Genomic DNA, 6,525 nt, shown 5'->3' with positions numbered 1-6,525 from the left:
AATGTATGAATGCAGCCTCTGTTGCCACCAGGATTATGATGTCGTGAACGTTGAAGACACTTACTTACTTCAGACAAATGTTTACAATGGACTCTTGACCAGATACATGGGGGAAGTGACAGATATACAGAAATACTCCATCTAGTGGTTCAGATTCAGGAAGAACCCTCACATTCATTTCATTTATCCTGGCTATTTAAGGGCAACCTCCCATTGCCTGTATACCATTTATTAAACCCATAAATCATCAATGCAGCAGATGACTTATGTTGCCTAGCCTGGGAATCATTTGCTGTAATTTACATGTTTTGACCTTTTCCCTGCATGAAAAAGTGTATTTCCAAAAGTAACTGTTGCCAATAGAAAGTCATAGTATATTTATGATTTGTCAATTCCCCTTTGGGAGGAGCAAACACAGAACTGCCCATTTCTGTTTGGGCTCTACTGAGAGGCCAGTTTGTGGGATCCCACGCCCACGTTTCCAAACACTGAGGCTGCGTCTCAACTGCTTGTTGCATTCAAGACGCTCCACGCTGCCATCCAAGTTCAATATTGAACATGTCGTGCTCTGTGATGAGCAACCAAATGTCACATATCTCTCTTGGACAAATCAGACTTCACTACTTGGTGGTAGTCGTAGTTCAAAGTAGTAAATAAATAAATACAGTATGAAGTTAAAGTTTCAAGTATTGCACAAAACATCCATCCCTATTATTTTTTCCTTACTTTTTACTTAAAGTCAGAGAGGACCCGAACCCTCAGTTATACTGTTAAACAATCTGAAGACACCGATTCAAATGACCTATATATCCTGGGTCATGTTGTTGTGGACGGAAAGCCCAGGGAATACCTGAGGGCAGCAAGACGCAAATTCCAGACTGTTACAAGTGTCACCCAAAGTCGAAGCAGAAGGCGATGGTGAACCGGTCAGGAAGAAGAGCGTCCACATTGACTTACAGTAAAGCGCTCCCACGTTACAGAAATCGTTTTAACTGGGCCGCATTGCCCCCTAGTGGCTCTAAGAAGAACTGCGTGGCTTCTTGCGTTTCATCATAAGTCAGGCAGATGTCGCCAGAACCCCATATATACCAATAGAAATGATTTGCCTAAATGTCAGGTTCACAGGCAGTGTACTGACTGTGCAATCCACTACTCACTGACCGGAGCATCCATTATTGGTTACGAAAAATACATTATTTTTTTTACATTTGCTCAAGAATCATATAAGAGAAGGAAAAAGTGAATACAAATATTTAAACAATTTATTTTTGACTGAACATCTTTTTGGTGTGATTGTTTTATCGAAGTATTATGCCAAACGTAGCACAAAGACTCCTTTAGGGGGCGCACTTGTCCACTACGTCAACAATTTTTCTCTGATATGTCTGATTTCATGTGCTTTTCTTCCCCCTGCTCATATCTTTTACAGATCAGATCAGTGGCACTTACAGTGCAAATGTGAAAATATTTTTGTTTTGGTTTAGGTTTTACAGTCTTTATTTTGTTTTGTACTTATGGAACCTGTTAAACTTATGGAACCATACAGGGTCACGCAACCTATACTTACTATATTCCCATACTGCACGATGAGTCCATCCGCTCCAACAAATGTCTGAGTACACAAAAACCTAAGCCTGAAATTATTTTTATATATTATACAACCTGATATATATTTTATATACCTTAATACTATTGTAATTCACTTCATTACAATCCTAGAAACAAAAACACCGAAAATAAACAACACAACATGTGCGGTACAAATACAGTTAAAAAAGCACAAACATTTGCTAAATTTACATTGAGGAAATATGAATATGCTCACATGCACGTGTTTTAATAAAGGAAAATAAATGGTATTATCAAACTCATCTATTAAAGAAATATGCGTCAATGTCCAACAAAGTGCTCAGTTGATGAAGACATGTTGATTACTAGTCACCCTTACAAAGTGCAGTGGTGTCGCCTCACAGCGAGAAGACTGCATGTTCTCCCTGTATGTGGCTTCTTATTGGGTACCTCGGCTTCCTCCCACAGTCCATAAACACTCAAATTGTCTTAATGTGTGGGTGGGTGGGTGGGTGCAAGAGGTTGTTTGTTTTTCCGTGAGGTCTTGCAACTGGAGACTTGCCAAAGGGTGTGCGTCTGCCCTCACTCCAAAACAGCTGGGATAGGCTCCAGCAATGCCTTGAACCCTGAATGCAGTGGGTCTGGATGGGTGTGCATAGTCTGAATCTGCTGGTTAACAAATGAAATCCAAAGTGTGACTAGGAAATGGAGCCTGAAGATGACAAACAACATAATACCAATCACAGCTTAATGTTCACAGCAATAATTAACTTGAGAGTGATCTTGAAGCAGGCCTTTCCCGTGTACAATAAAGTTGCTCAACAAAACGTGTATTCAATTTGCCCTTTTTTAATAGAAAATGTTATCAAAGGTTCACAGTTCTGTTGTGCAATTCTATCACTGCATGAATATGAATAGTTTCAAAACTTTTTTTTTAAATAATATTTGTGATTACTGCCACAAATAGCGGCAAAAAGCTTTTGAATCTGTCAACACAAGTGTTTGAGTTCTGCCACTTTCACTCGTTATTTACAGTGTAAAGAACCAAAAAGTCTGCATAATTCTGCGCATTTTCATTTTCAATTTGAGACACCTTTCAATCTTTAATCCTCAGGACATTTTTACGTGCATGAAGACTAGACGGCAACATGTGATTCAGTGGAATGATTAAACGGGCAATAACAAACGAGCCAGAATAACACTTTCACTTTTGTTATTTTTCTGTGGAGTGCAAGTACACACTCCAAATGCATGACTACATGCTACTTTATTTATTTTATTATAAAATCATTATATATCACAGTAGGATAAGAATTACTTTAAAACTTAATTTTCAGTCACAGAAACACACAACCTTAGTCAACTCTAATATGTTTAGAAAAATCTCAATATTGTTTCAAAATACTGATGATAGTAAAAGTACAATAATGCACCATAATGATTGTGTAATAGTACACAATAAGATGGTATCTCTTGTGTTTTTAACATTTCAAATGAACAAATTTTTAAGTTATATTCTGGTTGAAAGATTAACCGATCATAGGGTGAGCCACATCTGCTCATTTCCACATTCATGCTATAACACAAAGTAATATAATAATAACAATAAAACACGGACTGTTTTCCATCTGATGGTTATATGAGGAGGGTGAAGTCCACTTTTTCGTTTTTCTTACATAAAGAGACTTGCTGTGCATTGTGTCTAATGTAATGTCTTCGTGTCCAAAAGGAATTGAATGTACTTATAATTTTCTTTTCATTTTACGTACACACTAAAAAAAGAAGATTAAAAAGACATAAAATCCTGCATGGACGAGAAACTGTGTGTAGGAAAAAGTCACTCGTGAAAACTTTTCTTCTTTTATCCTTTATTGAAACTCCAAAAGTTATGTTTTTCAATATCTAATTGTTTCTGTAAAGGATTAATGTATTTCACTTCACATCAAGGCAAGCCTTGATATTTTTTATTTTATTTTACAGTTTGCAACTAATAGTCATTGTATTGCAATTATACAACAACTTTTTCAATTTCAATTTATTGTTAATAGGATAAACCCTTGAGACAAACCATCTCATTTTCGAGGGTGTCCTAAAGTCAAAGGAGATCCTTCGACTTATATGGGCTGTCCACTGGCATTCAAAACAACAACAACAACAACAACACACATTTAGCTAACGAGCGGAAACAAACAGACTGATATCATGACACATTAAACACCAAACATACACCGATGAGTCACAAAATGCTCAGTTGGTGGTTCAAGTTCATTGTTTTTAGCAATAGATGCAATGGAGACCTGTTGTTGAGTACCACTGGTCAAAACGTTTTTAGTTGTGTTGTCACCAACAGGAGTGATTTGAAACTTGGAGTGAACCTGAAATACGACCTGCTGGATAACAATCGAGGTCCAGTGTCCAGTAATACAAATACCACATCACTCGTTTGTCCCTATGTAAAAAAAAAAAAAAAAAAAAAACATTATTATATAAGACAAAGTGACTGTAATCAATGAAAGTTTAAAGCATGCAATAACTAACTAATAAGACTGTGCACTATCAGACTGAACAAACTACACACAAAGAGATGCTAAATAGGAAGAAGTGCATGGATGACAGCAGGAGTTTGGTTACTGAGACGGGTGTTGTTCTCTGTTTACGAGCGCATTGAGATCACGGCTTCTCTTTCCATCTCTGCATGACTGACAACATCCAGTTGACATCTATCCACAAAGACCATAATACACACACACACACACACACACACACACACACACACACACTCACGCACACAGTCATTTCATTTTTATGAGGGAAATAAAATACTGTTTAATTTAGTTTCATTCTTGGTCACTTGGAGACATATTCCCGGAAAGTATCTGTCATTTTCTGCAAAACACCTGCAGGAGGAGATAGTTGGGGAATAGAGACCAGGTGGCCAGTGTCATGTGTTTCAATTCAGATCAATTTAAAAATAAAAAAAAGTGTGAATTAGTTTAGTAGGCAACAGGTTTTGTGCTGGAAGAATGGGGAGTGATATGGGATATTAAGCCCATTAGAGTTGAGGGGGGGGAAAACTCTCTGTGCAGATCAGTGTGTCTTGCTCTCCAGGCCATCCTGGCTGTGTATGCCAAGTGTGTCTCTCCTCTCTTCCTTGCACAAAAGGAAAAACAACTCCTGGCAAATGATTCCTTGTAGTTGACCACCTACAAGGCCAATGAAGCTGATTCTGAATCTATCTTATCAGATAATAGAGTTGGTCACTAAATAATAAACAAAGAACAAACAAGTTATACGTGGGTCAATAGCTGAGTGAGATAGTTTATTTTTGCAAAGATTTCGATTTCTTTTCAAAAAGGTTTCCACGAACACACAACCTTATTCATCATAATATGTTTAGGAAAATATGAAATATGTTAAGAATTCATTTGTTTACAAATCTAAATTTTGTTTCAAAATGCTGATGATAGTAAAAGTATAATAATGCAAAAATAATGATTGTGTATTAGTACAAAATAAGATGATATCTGCTGTGTTTTCAACATTTCTAATGAACACATTTTTAAGTTGTATTCTGGTAGCAATAAAATTTATTCTAAAATAAATAGAATAATGGTAGACGGCGACGGCAAGACAAATGCTGACCATTCACTGATTTCAAAGTCACAATCACATTTTGTCAATGTGATTATTTGGTTTGATTTTAATGCTAAGGTGAGAAGAGCTGCTGAACATCAGCAAATAAACTGTGTTGTGCCATTGATTTATCTGATCATAGGGTGAACTATATCTGGTCATGGCCAGATTCATGCTATAATATAATAATAACAATAACACGTGGACTGTTTTCTTTCTGCTGGTTATATGAGGAGGATTAAGATTCACCAGCCCGTCAAGGTGCAACACGAAGTCATTTCATTTTTATGAGGGCAATATAATACTGTTTTGGTCACTTGGAGACATATTCCAGGAAAGTATCTGTCATTTTCTGCAAAACACCTGCACAAGGAGATAGTTTGAGAATAGAGACCAGGTGGCCAGTGTCATGTGTTTCAATTCAGATCAATTTAGAGTAAAGCAAAAAAGATAAAAAGTGTGAATTAGTGACAAACAGGTTTTGTGCTGGAAAAAAGGGAGCGATATGTCATATTAAGCCCATTAGAGTTGGGGGGAAAAAAAGATTTCTCTCTGTGCAGATCAGTGGTGCCATGACACCTGCTGTCAGGAGCATTGAAGACCTTGTGTGTCGTGCTCTCCACTTGGCTGTGTGTGCCAAGTGTGTCTTTCACTGTCTCTCCTCTCTTCCTTGCACAAGAGGAAAAACAACTGCTGGCAAATGATTCCTTGTAGTTGACGGCCTGCTTGGCCAGTGAAGCTGATTCTCTGATTCTGATCTATAAGTTATCAGATAATAGTGTTGATCACGAAATAATAAACAGAATAAACAAATCGCAAGGGGGTCAATGACAAGTAAGAAATGCCAAGTAAGCCGAGTAAAATATATACATATATATATGTGTATATATATATATATATATATATATATATATATATATATATATATATATAAAAAACAATTTATTTATTTATTTATTTTACTTTTTTTTTTTTTTTTTTTTTACTTTTTTTGAATTGCTTATTTTTGCAAAGATAACCCAAAGGACCCAATGTTTTTCATTTTAGACATGAGCTGATTTAAGATATACAGAACTGACGGCAAGTACATAACCTATGCTATTTCTCTCACAAAGGAGAATAGAGACAAACGAACAGTATATTTACGACATTTAATTTTCAGTCATGTGTTCAAAACATTGGTTCGAATTACACAACGCACACAAAATAAAAAAAATCAAATCATGTACAGTGAAATAAGTACTCTAAATACATATATATATATATATATATATATATATATATATATATATATATATACATATATATATCGTTCATTCCCGA

The sequence above is a fragment of the Nelusetta ayraudi genome, unplaced genomic scaffold (assembly GCF_046127955.1).
Source record: "Nelusetta ayraudi isolate G7.1 ecotype Tasmania unplaced genomic scaffold, CSIRO-AGI_Nayr_v1 ptg000058l, whole genome shotgun sequence".
NCBI classification, from domain to species: domain Eukaryota; kingdom Metazoa; phylum Chordata; class Actinopteri; order Tetraodontiformes; family Monacanthidae; genus Nelusetta; species Nelusetta ayraudi.
This window is presented reverse-complemented; position numbering follows the sequence as displayed.